The sequence below is a fragment of the Cibotium barometz genome, chromosome 15, assembly GCF_041138505.1.
Source record: "Cibotium barometz isolate CiBa-2024 chromosome 15, ASM4113850v1, whole genome shotgun sequence".
In the NCBI taxonomy this organism is placed as follows: Eukaryota; Viridiplantae; Streptophyta; class Polypodiopsida; order Cyatheales; family Cibotiaceae; genus Cibotium; species Cibotium barometz.
Window position 1 is genome coordinate 42,555,208 of NC_141060.1, and position 17,058 is coordinate 42,572,265.

A 17,058-nucleotide genomic window follows, 5' to 3' on the forward strand; every position below is an offset into this window, starting at 1 on the left:
GGGCCAACCCTAAATCCCTTTTCCACCCACATGCCTACTGTATTTGAGGTGTGTTCACACCTACATGACCTCTTTCTCTCACCCTTTATCACTTGTACATCATATATTTCAACACCTCTCCCCCCTCTGTCCTCCCTTTTTTCTACTCCTAATTTAACTCTACTATGAATTTTTCTTTTCTCCATATTTTGTTAAGAAAACATTTACTCTTACATTGCTTAGCCTATTAGCCTTCACGCCTTTATGATTCTAATTTTTTATTATACCTTGTTGACATTTATATCGCTATTTAATTAGCTTTTAGGTTTCAAGTTAATTATAATACGTGTTATGTTGTAGGTTTAAGCCTTTTATTTTGAAGTTTTGGTGCTCAAAATTTTTGGTTCTCAAGTTACTGATAATGCGTGTTATGTTGTAGGTTTAAGCTTTCTATTTTAAAGTTTTGGTACTTAGAAGTTTTTCACAGTAGGTAGAATCACTCTTTATGATTTTAATTAAGTCTAGACTTTTGATTTAGAGGTTAATCTTTCATGATGTTGTAGAATTTTTTCCAGAGTAGCTAATAATCACTCTTTAGATTTTTAATTAAGTTTAGAATATAGATTTGGAGATTAATCTTCCATGATGTTTGTAGGACTTTTTTTAGAGTAGATAATAAGCAGTTTTTAGGTTTTTTTTTGGGATCTACGGGTTCTACCTTTTCAGTAATTTTCCATGATATTTGTCTTTGCATGGTTCTCACAAGTTTAAGGGTTTACTTTATCTATTAACATATTCTTTAAAGATCTATAAGGTAACACATTTTACATTCTACTTATTCCTTTATTCTTAGTCTTATTTTTATTGTAATGTCCATTATATGCATATTTTTTTTAGATGGGAAACAAGATCTAAACTGTTTTTCTTTTCTTCGTGCAGATGCTAGAAAGATAAAAGGTTATAAGTTCTATACATAGTACTGAGGTCTAAAGCAAAAGAGATGATAAGAAAAGATGGATTAACAACACATACAACAAGTTCAAATGGGTATTAATGTACCCCATCGGTAATTCATGTACCTTAACAATTTTGAATGGGTATTAATGTAGCCCAACAGTCAAGGTTTTTTTCAAGGTCAAGCCAAAGGATAAAGGGGATCAGACAAAGCATTGGAAAGGTAGAATAATAAACTTTAAAAGTAGAAATATTGGTGGAAGTACACCAATGGAGGTATTAATCCAGTTACATGTGTATATGCACAAAGAAATCTCCTTACATCCAAATAATCAAATTGCAAAACACTGGTAGAATCCAAGTTTCCTACTAATTTTGAAGAGGCACTTAGAGTGGCTAGGGGAAAAGATTAAAAGTTGAGATATCAGGCACATAGGCCTGGATTGGACTTAGACATGGGAAGGAGAGAGGAAGACACTTCTGAGGGCTCCAACACTCAACTTGGCACAAAGAGCATCAGTGGCCTTAGGAGCAATACCACCGCTTGTTGAAACCTCACAACATGAGCTTCTCCATAAATTAACCCATCAGTTGGAAAGCTTAAACCTCAACTTAATGCAAAGCCCTAGACCACAAGCACCACAAGAGGCTGGAAGAGGACCAAGAAGGCAAGCAAAAGAGCTCATTTGCTATAATTGTAATGAATCATGGCATGGGATGTATAACTGCCCATATCCAAGAAGACCTCAAGGAGGTATATACCCAGTGGGTCAATCCCTCAACTGATTCTTCTGAGAGATGTGTCTCCACCACAACAACAGGTGCAACTACGATTCCACTAGTACCACTGGTAGCAGAACCACCGTTGATAGAGCAAAAAATCGAGTGGTCAATGTGTTAGGCCTTGACACACTTGAAAAAGAACCCATAGAAGTACTGGAGGCCATGCCAGCAGCCAAGAGGAGTAGAGCTCAACATATGGAAGACAAAGTAGAAGATTCGGAGGAGACCATGAGAGAGAAGAAAAGCCAAGCTAAGGAGGAAGGCAAGAGCAGCAAGAGAGTCAAGAAAACCGAGAAGACTAAGCAAAAGATTACTATGGAAGCCTTTCGTTTGGGTAAGGATCTCAAATCTTACAATCTTTTTGTTGATTTAAGTTCACAAAAGCCTAATATTACTTATCCACAACTCTTGGAGTTATCACCCCTTCTTTTGAGGAAACAATGGGCAAAACTATCTAGCACTAGGATCCCCAGGAAAAAGCATGTTAGGCCTATCAATTTAATCAAATCCAATCCCCACAAAGATATCCCAATTTTGGATGCTTGTGTGTTAAGGTTCACAAGATATCTAGGGTGTATGTAGATAGAGGGTCTGAAATGTGTGTAATGTCAGAGAGGACTATGCACAGGTTCTGTCTAAAGGTCAATTCTCCATCCACATTCAAGGTAACTTTGGCCAATAACTCTAGGATATTTAAAGTATTTGGGTGTCATTAAGGACGTGATAGTCACTTTTTGTGCAGTGGAGGTAGAAGTTGACATGTATGTGATTTCTAGCAAAGGGGAGGGCTACCAGATTATCTTAGGAAGGCCTTGGCTTATAGCCATGAATGTAGATCAAAGGTGGGGAATAGGAATGTTGGTGCTAAATCCATATGGATCTAAGGGGTCTTCTAGCAAGAAAATCACCTATGATATAAAATATGCAAGGGTAAAGAAGTGGATTTGAGATATGAGACCACACTAGATGAAGACGTTTTCCAGATGTTGAGAAAACGATGTTGGCTCTTAGGTTTGTAGTTCAGGTCTTACCTTTTGCCTAAACCTTTTTTTGTTTTAACAATTGAGAACACATTTCCTTATGTGGTTCATCAATACATGAATATCTCACCAAAGATCGTAAAGTGGATCTTAGAATTGCAGGAGTTTGAGTACACCTTTTTGGTGGAGGATAGTACCCGAGCAAGTTTAGCAGACGTGTTAACATACTTCTATCATCATGAGAAGAAGGTGACCCCGAAAGTAAGGAAAGAGATAGAAGATCCAAAGGTAGAGGAAACTTTCACTAATGCATTCACATTGTATTTTGATGGAGCTTACAGGAGGAAGACTGACTCCACAGGAGAAGGCTTCATCATTTTAAGCCCCGAGCAAGAGGTGGTCCTTCAAAAAGGTAAAATTCTGTCTAATGCCTATTCAAACAATGAAGTAGAGTATGCCACACTTAAGATGGGATTGGAGCTTGTTTAGGACAAAAAATTACAAAGTTGGTTGTAAAAGGAGATGCAACTCTACTAGTAAAACAGATTCACGATGTTTGGGCATGTAAGAATTCTAACCTCTTGAGTTGGTTGAGGCGAGTCAAAAGTCTAATGAAGGAATTTGAAATGATTAAAATTGAACATGTCTAGAAGCAAAAATAGGGGTGTAAATGCATTGTTAAATCAATATCTGGATGTCATGATTGGAGCAACAAATTCCAAGAACCAAAGTTTCAAAGCCGAGAACACTTACAAGAGGTCATCCACTTCTTGATTTCAAGAGAACCTCTAGGAAATCTCACTAAGGTGAAAAAACATAGGTTAGTTCGGAAACATTTATCTTATCAGCTGATTGGGGAAGACTTGTATCACAAAGGGAAGGATCTAGTGATGAGAAGGGTTCCATTATCTGTTGATGACAGTTGTCACATTCTCCAATCCTACCATAAGGGACTATGTGGCAGCCATTTTGCATAGGAAATCACAAGCAAAAAGATCTTATTGTTGCAAGTTACACTTGGCCTAGCCTACATAGGGATGTTCAGTATTGGTGCATGGCTTGTAAATCTTGCTAGCTTTTAGGAGATAAGAGGCTCACTTGTGAGCCATGAAATCCCATTTTCTCTTATGGTCCATTAGAGAAATGGGGAATTGATGCCATTGGTCTCCTCCCAAGAACCGAACCAGGAAAGGTTTACATTATTATGGATGTTGCTAGGAGAATAACAACAGCTTAAGATGGTAAGTTTGTGTTTGATAGTATTTTCTAGTTTGGAACACCCTTGGAGATGGTATCAAATCATGGACCAAGATTCAAGACATATGTTCTTCAAGAACTTCTAGATAGACTGAAGATCAAATACAAGTATTCCACCCCCTATTATCCTCAATGCAATGGTTTGGTGGAGAAAGTTAATGAGGTTTTATGCAAGATAATCACCAAGTAGGTGTAGACCTAAGGATTGGGACAAACACTTAACATCAGCCTTATGGACTTATAGAACTTCATTCAAAGTAGCGATGCAATTTACACCTTTTCATCTAGTGTATGGCCAAGAGGCCTTATTGCCGTGGAGATTCCAAGCCTCAGAGTTTTAGTAAGGAGCCAAGTTGAGCCATAAGAGAAGTTTAAGGAGTGCCTACTAGACCTACAAAGGCTTGAGTTTGATAGAGATCAAGCAATTGACTTTTACATAGAGCAGGCCACCAAAAAGAGAGTCAAATTCAATGAGGCCCTCAAGGAAAAAGGTTTAAAGGAAGATATGCTTGCCTTGAGATATGATAGATTGGATAACATGTTTGATGTCAATTTTTTTCAAAGGTGGGAAGGCCCTTTCATTATCAAGCAAAATTTTCAAATAGCAATTATAGATTGTAGGACTTCTTTGGCAAAGTACATAAAACCAAGGTCAATTGGCGAGAGTCATGGGCTCCATTGGTGCTGGCTTGACTCTTTGAAAGTAGAGGAACTCACAAAGAAAAATAGTTTTTATGTGGGGGCTTTTACCACATCCCTCACTAATATCTGTCATTTATCTACCACTTATGAATACCTCTAAGCTAGTGGGAGGGCTAAATATGAGACGTTTTATAGAACCCTTTTTTTTCAATTATTTCACACCTTGTCATTACTATGGGTATTTTTTTATACCTTATAACTTATGTACATATAACTTTTTTCCTTGTTATTTATCATATACATCACTATGTTCCTCCTACATCTATGTATATATTATGTACATTAAGTATTTTTATTTCTATTGTTGAGGGTGGTTTTATCTAGAGTAATAAGTTTCAACCTATTAAGGGGAAATATTTGCATTCATGAATAACTCTTGATAAACCAAGTTCAGGCCAATACGACTCACAAAATGAAGTCAAGAATGGGTGGGAGACATACCTTAGTTATTGATATGCATTATTATGTAGTGAGTGAATAAGTCAATATTTTTTAATATCATAATATTATTGGGAGGCGCATGCATATCTTGCTTAAGATGGATACAAGAGATTATTGACATGCTCTTACAAGTGGGGACTACTATGACCTTGTATTAAAGTGCTAAGTCCATATACCATGTGTATTCACATGCCTTATTATTTTGTGGTGAGTGACTAAGGAAACATCTTCCAAATGAAGGGGCTCTCTTGGAAGACTTTTGTTTTGGGGTAGGCAAATTTGATTCAAACTTTTGAGCATCTTCCGGAATTTGGCAATCAAAGTTCATGACCTACAAATTAGTTTGCGCAATTTTTTTTATGTAGAACGGGTCATGAACTTCAACTTTGCTTTTTGAAGCTTCTCAATCTGAGCTTGCAAAAATTCTGGACAGCTTGTTCAAATCTCTACCTCACTTCTTCTCTCTCCCACACTTTGTAATGTTTTCACCCCACACCTTTTTAATATGACCTTAAACCTTAGCACAAATGGAAAATTGCAATATCTTTTGGAATATTCCTCCACCACCTTGGACCTAGCAATAGCTAAGGCCTGGTCCAATTACAACCTCTTTCATCAAACTACTTTCACATCGCTTATATCTTTGCTAAAGGGAATCCCCCTCCACCTATAAAAAGGGGCCATCTATCACCATCAAGGGGACACATCTTTCTTCTTTCCTCCTTAGCCCTTAAGCTTATGTTAACCTCCTTCTTCCCAACACCCATGTCATCATAAAGTCCTTAGTATTCTCCCCATACTCACTCCCTCACCCCAACTCTCCAAAAATCTCTACTTATGTGCTAGTGCTTTGGGGGTGTTTTCTCCACCATGTGGTTCTTGCTAATGCCATTATAGGTGTGTATAACTCATCCATGTGTGATTAGTGTATAGCCCACAAATTTCCATCTCCATGTACTTTGTCTCTAACCACTAATAAGCAAGCTTGGTTCTACCTCCACATGGTTTCGAGCATTGGTTTCCATTGGTGAGTTGATTTTGGTTTGTGTTTATGAAGTGGGTGCCTTTGTTTTGTTCTTCCATTGTGCTTCTTAGAATTCTCTAGTGTTTGTCTTTTTGCGTGTTGTTCTCTTGGGAGGTGATAGAGGCCACCTTTCAAGAAAATCCCCCTCAACATGTTCTGCTAGGCAAAGGAGTGGCCAATTTGTTATCACGTAGTGTTTGCACTAGCCATTTTGGTATACTTTTCGACTCCTCAATTTCCCTTCTTTCTTTATCACATGCATCATCCACATTTTGGTATACTTTTCGACTCCTCAATTTCCCTTCTTTCTTTATCACATGCATCATCCACATTTGTCTCATCAATAGGCTGATATGTGGGCTAAAAAACATGCTGATTTGTAACCTATGTGGGTTGATTTTCAGCATTTCTTTGAGCACCCAAATGCTCTACATCAATGTGTCTTGCATTGAACAATGGAAGGAGAGTGTTGAATATGTCCCACATTTTGCTATTTTTTACACGAAAGCAAGGGCTGAATTGTATCTTCCACAAACACATCTCTACTCACAAGAATTCACTTGGTAGCAGGATGATAGAGACAGTAATCTTTACTTTCCAAGCTGTACCCCACAAAAATACATTTAACAGCCTTATCATTAGGCTTGCTATTATGAATTTAATCAGGCACACAAGTACATAAGCAAGACAACCAAAAATCCATAAGTGAGCCATGGAGGATTTTCTGCCATTCAAAGCCTCAAAAGGCATAATTGTATGCAAAGCCTTTATAGGATACTTGTTCAAAACATATGTTGCACACATGACTGCTTCTAACCAAAAACCATGAGGTAACTCTTGACTTTTGACCATATAACGTGCCATCTCCATGGGAGACCTATTTTTGTGTTCAGCTACACCGTTTTGCTAAGGTGCATAGGGCAAAATACATTGGTGTTTTATCCCATGATCAACCATGTATGCATGAAACTCCTTAGACATATACTCTTCCCCTCAATTAGACATATACTCTCCTTAGACATATACTCTCCCCCTCAATTAGCACATAGGGTACCAACCTTACATGTAGAAACATTTTCAACCATAGTAACAAAGTCCTTAAAACACATAAAAACCTCTTATTTCTGTTTCAATGAATATACCCAGGTATGTCTGGAATAATCATCAATAAATGTGACAAAATAGAGGTAACCCCAAATAGATGGTGTCCTCATAGGACCACATATATCACAGTGTATAAGCTGCAATTCCTGGACAGCTCTAGTTGAACCATCTTTGGGAAATGATGCCCACTGCATTTTTCCAAAAATACATCCCTCACAAACATGTTTGATAAGGGCTTCAAGATGCGATAGATTCAAACACCACAAACATGTTTGATAAGGGCTTCAAGATGTGATAGATTCAAACACCTTATCATGCTTATGAAAACGTAACAAATTGCCAAAGTTCAAGTGACCAAAGTGTGCATGCCACAACTTAGTATCACCCATTGCCTTTGTGGCAGAGAATGTACATGCAACATGCTTTTGTCTTTCATATACATCTAGCATGTAAAGGCCAGACAAAGTACCAAAAGCATTATATTGCCATTGCTGCAATACATCTATTATCCACAAACTGAATCCATATGCTAGCCTTAGTAATGGCACAGATAGATAACAAGTTCTTCTTAATGCCTAGTACACATAATACATCTAAGAGCGTGATTATTCCACCGTTTACAACAATGAACAATTTTACCAACTCCTTTTATATGATATGAGGAGTTATTTGTACATGTAACAATGTTTCCATGTGGAGCAAATTCAAGTGATGAGAACAAACTACAAGTGAGAAGAACTACATTGCACAATAAAAGCCCAATCATCATGTGCATAGTTTGCAGATTCTTTATTTTCTAAATTTGATGTTGATGCATCAGCTAGCCATACTCGAGTCTTTCTTTTTCTCCTTCTCTCCAAGTGCTTCCTGCACTCATTAATGTATTGACCAGGTTTCTTGCAATAGTTGCATTTGCCCTTTTTCTTTGGCTTCACCTTCCTTCTCTTTAGGCTTGCCCGATGACTTTGATTTTGTCTTGTAAACTACCCTAATGAAAGGATTTACCTTTGCCTTTGTGTTGAGGCAGCCAAAGCCTAATCTCTTGTATGCATGACAAATCTGTTTTACCTGGATTTCTCTTCTTGCAAGAGCATAGAGACTAACTCCTCAAAGTTTGAGGCATTTGGATTGCCTTTCATTACACGAGTTTGATGGTAGAAGCAAAACTTTGATACGAGTCTGGCAACACATTTAAGATAGTAGGCACCAATGAATTGTCAGGATATACTTCATCAACATTGGTCAACTTCTCCTTAAAATCCTTGATTTTTGTAAGAAAACTGTCCATGGGTCTCCCTCATTCATATGCTCTGACTCTAATTGCTTTTGTAGATAAGTAACATGTGCGTCATTACATACTTAGAATAATGACACAAGTGCATCCCAAGCATGTTTAGCAGTCCTACATGACCGAATGTGAGGAATGATACTCCTTTTGATTGACAAAGCAAGCAATGCATGTGCCTATGCATCTCTTCCATCATCCCACTTTATTTGTTCCTACATAGGATGCATGCTATCATGTGGTAATGCACCATGTGAAACTGAGTCCGTGTCTACAGATGTGCCTTTTACATCATGTTCATCAGAGGAACTAGGACGTTTCTTAGTGCCAACCACAACATTCCATAGCCCTTTGGCTACCAATACATGCTGCATCATATAGGACCATAATGGGTAGTTGGTTCCGTCATGCTTATCCTCAGTGAATAACATCTGAAATACATCAAAGTCTACCATTTTTAATATTACCCAAGCAAGTAATCATGCAACTTGCAAGTGCTATGTGCTCCTTTATGTAACCAAGGTGGCTACTAAATAAGGCCTTTGACAATGGAGACCTACAAGGTATATAAAACGAATGCACAGTAAAGTGAGTAGAAATTTTACTCGTAAGATGTAGAGATCGATGTTATTGAAGTGTAGCTCGTAGAACAGATTCGGTGTGGTGAGTCTGATGATGCTTTCTTGTGTATCTGCACACCTATATATACTAGATCTGACAATACTACTCCAAAATCCGATGAAGAACAGTGTAAATTTGGCCCCAAATGAAGATGTCTCTGTCAAAAATCAAAAACCGCATGAATGGCCCCCAAAACAAAGTACTGCACACTTCTAGGTCCTCTTTCTTCTCCTAGAAGGGCTCCTTATCCAATTTAAGAAGACAAGTGACTTGGGGTAAAGGGTAGGCAACAACATAGGGGTAAGGAGTGTATGCTTTGATGCCAAATGTTAGAAATAGGGTTGCAGGAACACACACACACACACACACACACACACACACACACACACACACGGGTGGATGCATGGTAAGGTGGACTCAAAACCTATGTCCTGGACATGTCTTTTAAATTGGTTTTTAGACATTTGAAAAAGTCATTTTCCCTCATTTTCTCCCACATTTTGTACGTTTGAGAAGCCTGAAAACAAAAAAAAGTTACAAGTAGCTCGTGGTGCACTCATTTCGCCACCTCTCCCACGTCTCTCTCTCTCTCTCTCTCTCTCTCTCTTTGTCTCGCTTACCCACTCTGCCTCTTTCCATCTCCTCTGTATCCTAAACCTGTTGCCGCCTTGTTTTTTACCCCCCCCCCTCTCTCTCTCTCTCTCTCTCTCTCTCTCTCTCTCTCTCTCTCTCTCTCTCTGTGCGCCTATTGTAGGCCCCTTACTATTGTTTCACCGACACACACACATACGCATGGACCTTTCACCCATCATAGATTCCCAAGCATTTAGAGGCAGATGTAGAAGTTTAGCCTGTGTAGAGGGTTGCGAGTCATACGTAAAGTTTTTTGCCAATGCAATTAAGGATTATCATGCGCAAAGGAAGCAAGAACAACGTGCAAGGATAAAGTCTAAGGTACAAGAAGAACAGGAGCACAATGCAAGTCATGGTGCAAATGAGCAGAAGTGTCAACAAATATGCAACAACATTGTTCAATACTTTAATTAGCATACCAAGGGTCTAAACGAGAAGACCAGGTTTGATATATTAGCTCAGATTCTCCAACATCGCTCCATGAAGGAAATTTCTAGCAGTTTTTCACTATCGAACCAGACAAGTCTAATAGATGGCATACGAAATACACTTGAAGCAGTCAAAGTGCCTAAAACTCTGAGGAGCTATTTCTTAAAAGGTCTATTCCGATGATTCTTATGAATGGTGCCAGCACAAATACATCCTCTCTTAACATTGCAAATGCTTCAAGGAAGTTGAACATACACAGACATGATTTCTATGCAACTAGAGAGTGTTTGCAAACCTCTGCTGATGGTATTTTGCCATTATCTTTATGCCATTGACAAGCCCATGCAGTAGGCATAATCAGTGATGAGGTGAAAGAGCTTGTTTTCAATTTTTGGTTAAGCCATACTCATGTTTCACCCAACAAAAAGGATGTCGCAAAAGCGCCTCAGTAGAAAATCTTATGTTAAGCATCCGACACACCTTCTCGATCAATCTCAAGTAATAGCAACAACTAGTGATCCCAACATCTGTGTTGATTTGGTGTGCTTTTATACATTGCATATTCCTTCAGTATAGATTCAGATACTAGATTATATGTTTCCAAGAGGTATACAAACAAATGCCAAATTCTCTGCTCTTCTATGATTCTATCATCCTTGTATATGCATTGTTTCCTTCTTTTATCATGTGTCTATGTGTATTATGTTTGACTGTCAAATTTCCAGTCAGTCAACCTATAGATCTTGGACTACTTGGGGAAGTTAAGTACTAGAAAATCTAGCAAATAAAAAGAAACATCCTCCCTCACAAGGCAGGGCATGGTTCAAAACGATTTTGAACTTGGGACGGCAAAAAACAAAACCAAGAAAACTAGTAAGAGATTGGTGTTAAACTACTAAGATACCCGATCAAAAACAACCTTTATACACTTAGGCTAGAGGAAAAACAAGCATTCCTGAGGCTTTTCTCATCAGTATCACACAACTCCCAAACCAATATGATATGAGTTGTGGAATGATAGCTGTATACAACTAACACTACTGATAGGGAAAAGACCAGCTACCGGTTAAACACACTACCAGTTAAACACTGCTATCATACTGGCTTAAGAGCATGGTATCCTCTAATGTACTCTGTATATAGAAAATTTTCTAACCGATATTATACCGGTTGGTATGATACCGGGTAAAGACCGGAAGGAGAACTTAGGGTGGCCATAATATACTAGTGTTTCGTACCGGTATGATACCGTTTGGAACATTAGCTCTATGCAACATGCATGAGATATAAGGTAAATATCAGCTTTGCTTTAGACAACACTAGTTTTGAAACAATATGATACCGGTGTTAAACCAATAAGATACCGGTTGGTGAACCAGCTGCATACACCTAGGAACCTATAACTACAAACCAGTTTCAAACCAAATGTTTAACTTGCTATGATGGTTTTGTATTGCAGGTTGAACTATATTTGTTGTTTAAGGAGATGCATCCATAGGCACCAATTCATCAACGAGCTTTTGAGAAATTAAAGCCATACTTTGTGCGTAAGCTTAAGGATCGATACACTTGTTGCTGCATGACACATGTTCCGATGTCATTCTTAAAAGATGCATTGAATCAAATTAGAGGATCTACTTTTGGGTTGCATGGCAAAGCATGTCAATGTAATTGTGTCATTTGTAATGTGGGTTCTCAGCCAGGTGGGTGCAAGGCTGCAGAGAAGTCTTACAAGAGCATCACAAGCACATGGGAGTCCATCCTATGTCCCAAAGCTAAAGGTACTATTTTCCATGTTTTGAAGTGTATGATGGGGAGATCTGTGGTCCTTGAAATATAGTAGTTTGTCCAGCTGTGAATTTGCATATGTTGGTCAACTTGTCACCGTGAAGATCTTTCAGGACATAGACTGTGGAACCACTGATGAGATGGAAAGACAAAGAAGAGGAAAGAGTTAATACACAAGGAAATGTCATGCAAGGCACTGAATCAAATGTTCAACGACTAGCTCAGAATGTTTAGCAAACATAATTTTGTGTACAGGTGGCAAGCTGAGCAATGTAAAGAATGCCTGTCCAATTTTCTCGAAGATGTGGTAATATCTGTTTGTAGACTTTGTTGAGAACTACTCTTTTAAGGAGCAAAATGAGATACAGTCAATGCACTGGTATTCAAGCCAAGTGTCCGTATTTGTGCATATTACATACTTTTGCATTGCAAGTGACATCCACAAAATGATTCACTTTTATATCTCTGATGATAAGAAGCATGATACCCATTTTGTGCAACATTATTTCATGCTACATTATAATTGGGTATTACCCTATGGTATTCCCCTACAATGTCATTGGGTTTGGTCTGATGGTGCTTTGTCTCAATTCAAAGCAAAAAGTCCTTTCTACTTTGTTTCCAGGTACATTGCCATCACAGGTTTGCAAATGACTTGGAATTTCTTTGGCTCTGGTCATGGAAAGGGAGAGCACGACGGTGCAGGGGTTGTGGTGAAGAGAGGACTAACTCATGAACAACTCAAGCCTAATGGTGCTAAGCTCCAATGTGCAGCTGATGTCGTAAAGTTTTTGCAAGAAACACTAACCACCACTGGAGCTGAGTCCACATATGAATCCAAGCTTGGTACGTTAGTAGAGTCTTTTGGGAGATAAAGTTAGGTGATATAGATAGAGATGAGGCATGGAATGTCAAGGCTGTAACAAACATAAGATCCCTGCATTCAGTCTTTGCATATTCTTAGCATGATCTAATGGCATTGAGGGTGCGTCGGTTATCATGTTATTGTAGTGGACCCACACCCAGTTAACAAAAATCTATTTGTCCTATCCCCTGAGGTACATGAAGCTGTGTACAGTAGTATGCCATTCAATTTTTAGCACTTGTTAGATACAAAGCTGTGTAAAACAGTATGCTGTGCATACTTGACATGTTTCTATCTGTGCTCATGAAATTTAGTGCTTGGGGACTATGTATTATGTAGCTTTGATGATTCAATTCTCATGAATATTTGATTGGATGCATGTAAACCTTGTCAGAATGAAGATTTTGATGATTTGAGGTAGTTATGTATAGAAGCTTTAATGATCCATCTGCCAACAAGAATTTCACACCTGTGGGGGTTTGTTTAAAAAAAATGTCCTTATTGATCGTGCTAATTCCCTTTTCAACTCGATATTGTTAAAAAAATGCAGAGAACACTTGCTTTGCAAATGAGAAAATTAATCCTAAATTGGGGATTCCAATTAATACAACATCGACACATGGAGACACTCAAGTAGTCAATAGTAGTAGTAGAAATGATGCACAAAGAAGAAGAAGACAACTTAAAAGAATCTCAATACTTCAAGTCTAATTTATACAAACATCCGGTTTTGTTCCGTTTATGATTGTCGCATATACTGTGTAATCATACACCATACTTTACAGTTGATCTGCTTTGGGAGGAAGTGAGCTTGATGAGGAGATGGGCTTTATCTTCTTCGATGGTCTTCCTTCTCCTTTGTCTTCTTCTTGAACGTCATCTACTACTAGGAGATCTATTCTTGGTAGTTGCACCTCGAGGGAACAGTTCTGGAGGAACACATCGGCTCTTTCTTGTCCTCATTAGATATCTTTTGCCATAAGGAGGTAATGAGTCTGGTTCATTTATTCCTGCCACAAGATCCTAGGTGTATGACAAGTAGTAAGGGCATCTTAGTACTTGACACCCATGTCCTTGACCAAACATCTGCAAAGCGAATTGTTTCTCCACCCCAGCACCACTTTCTCACGATTCAATGGCACATCATATCCACCACAAAACCTGGAGAGTACTTTCAATGCGAATAAAGAAAATTTCGCATTGTCTTTTGAGAATTCTTTATGAAATATAATGATCTGCGCATCAAAATTGTAAGCATCATGATTCAAGTTAAATTACTATCAAAATTATAAGCATCATGATTCAAGTTAACTTACTATCAATTATAAGCAAGTGTCATAAAATGTATGCACCTTTTGATGATTCAAATGTCTTATATATTCAGTGAGACCCCTGCCAATGACCTGTTGATTTTGAACTGCTAGCACCAGATAATCTTGAGCCTCCTGCTCTCTTTAGGAAATCATCATCATATACAAAAACTTGCAAGCAATGGAATACGTTTAATCAACAAACTATTTGCCCATATCTGCCAAACTAAGACGGTCTGCAATTACTGTAGCCTCCTCCTCGGAAGGCAATTGGCTTTCATATGCCCTAGCTTCATTGAACATGTCCCTTAATATATCATTGCCAGGCAGATACTCGGAGTCCTGGACTGCAGAATCAACTAGGAGGTGTTTATCAACTCCTTGATCTACCCACCTCATGTCTGCTTCACTATAATTTGCTAAAGCAGCCAAGCAATAGTCTTCAAGAATACTAAAATGATGCATAATGTCAGTCAATAATACATAATCACACTGGTCTGCCATAGTAACTTTGATATTGTTGTCTCTTAGCTTGCCTTGTAATGTTTTATAAACTTGAGAATATCCGTTCATGGCTTATAACCACATTATCAAGTGTTACTTGAATTACATTTGTGTCTATGGTATTTCTTGTAAAAACTCTTTTTTGTACCATTTTTTTCTCACACATATTTTGCATAATCAAAGCATCAATGAGCTTACTATATCCATCAATAGCTTTGCATGGATCAATGTTTTCTTTATCTAGGTGAAGTATTTTCCTATAATAAAAATAATAATTTATTTAAAGAGATTGTAAATAAATCTAAAGAAAAAATAACAAATATTTAGTATTGAAGAATACTTGGCTACTTGAACTCTTTTTTTAGGGCTGCCCACCACCAATTGAGAGATTCTCTACATTATTGAGTTTCTTCTTTCTTAAAGGAACACCAAGTACAATATTCTTTCTCCTTGCTTCAATAATATTCTTTTCTAATTTGGCGATTGTTTTTGTGTTTGACCTCAGATTTTGTATAATCTTCTCATTCACTACCATTAATCTCTAGCATTTTGATATATTGAGATGTTTCTCGAACTTTAGGGCTTCATTTTCTACATGAAGATGCATGGTATATCTGTGGAGGCCATTTATTCCTCCATCACCTATAAATCAAAGAAGACTTGTGATATTTGAGAATGGAGGCGTAGAATTTTTAAAAGGATCCTTTGGATAACTCCTTCCATCTATCCATAGATCCATGTTCTTCTTTCCTTGTATTCTCATATCGATTGCCTCTAATGGAGTCACCTTGTTTTGTTTCTTAAGTGGCTCATATTCTCTATCAATCTCTATATGATAATTATAAAAATCTCTTCTACTGCTCACCATAGTTTCTATGCTTCTACTTTTCAAAATGAGACTTAGACATTATGTAGAAATTACAAAGAAGATGATTGGTGCAAAAGTTTGTACTTTGCTCACCATAGTTTTTATGTTTCTACTTTTTGAAATGAGAGTTAAATACTATGTAGAAAATACAAAGAAGATGATTGGCGCGAAAGTTTCTACTTCAAAGAATAATTGTCTCTTACAGTGATTGATATGAAGAATATATCTAAATTTATACTTCAAAGAATAATTATCTCTTACAGTTTCTACTTCAAAGAATAATTGTCTCTTACAGTGATTGATATGAAGAATATATCTAAATTTATAACGACTTATTCTATGTACGTCCTTATTCTAAATTTATAACAACTTATTCTATGTATGTCCTTGAAAACTGATATATTAATAACATGGTCATTTTTCGATATTAACTATTTTTTAAAAAGGTTACAAGAATGATAGAATTTTAATTTCATTATTATTTTTTATTCTATTTATATTAGTATTCTTACTATTTTTTAATGTTTCTCACACTCTCTCTCTATGTTGAGTTGGACTTTCTAATGCAGCCCACAAGTGACCTCCCAAATTCCCTATAGGTTTGGATAAGGTCCAAATCCTGAACATTGACCCTAAAAGCTGCTTGGAGAGCAGCTCAGGTCTAGTAAGCCATCTTTTATTGTCAAAGTGCCAAATGTCAGCTCAGATCTTAATGCCTTTCTCAGAAAGTGTGTGAGCTCTTTTAAAGAGGTGATGTTTTTTAGATTCAAAGAAAACCAAATCGAGTCAAGGTGAAAAATGAGGGCTTTGAGTATGAGATTATCCACGAGGCTAAGCTGGGGTTTAAGCTTGTTCCAAGCCTGTGAGATGGCTTTGACAAGAGGACTGCCATGAGCTTTAATTTGAATAGGACCACAATAAAGGGGGAGGAAGGGGAGATCCTTCCTAGTTGGGGAAATCCCTGATAGCATTCAGATGGGTGCACCTATTTACGTGCTAGAGTCTTCGGCTCCACAAGAAGTTTCTGCACATGGCTTCCTAAGTTTTAAGATCACTGGTAGAGGGCCTCCAGCAAGATAGAAAGTAAATAGTGGAGGGGATGAAAATGTGCTTAAGGTCCACCAATTTGCCAGCTAGATTTTGTTGACAACCTTTCCATCTATCAATCCTTTGTTGCACCTTCTTGAGCTTGCCATATTTGGTGTATCAATACTCCAAATCCCATGGGGATTCCAAAAAGTCTGAAGACAGAGCCTTCAGGGATAGTTTTGCAGCCCTGCTCCAAACGCCAAGTGGGGGGTTCTTTGAGCAGAGTTTTAATGCCAGTCTTACTATGGTTGATGGCAGAGCCGGAAGCAAGGCAGAAGGTGGAAAGGCAGCTCCTGAAGGAGGAGATGGATTGAGGATCATTATGGACAATGTTGTGGACAATACTGAGGATCATTGTGGAATCTCAGTGTGAGAGTGGGTGCTGACTAGGCTAGATTCGAAGACAGTGCCTCCTTCTCGGGATGCTTGGGTGCTATCGCTG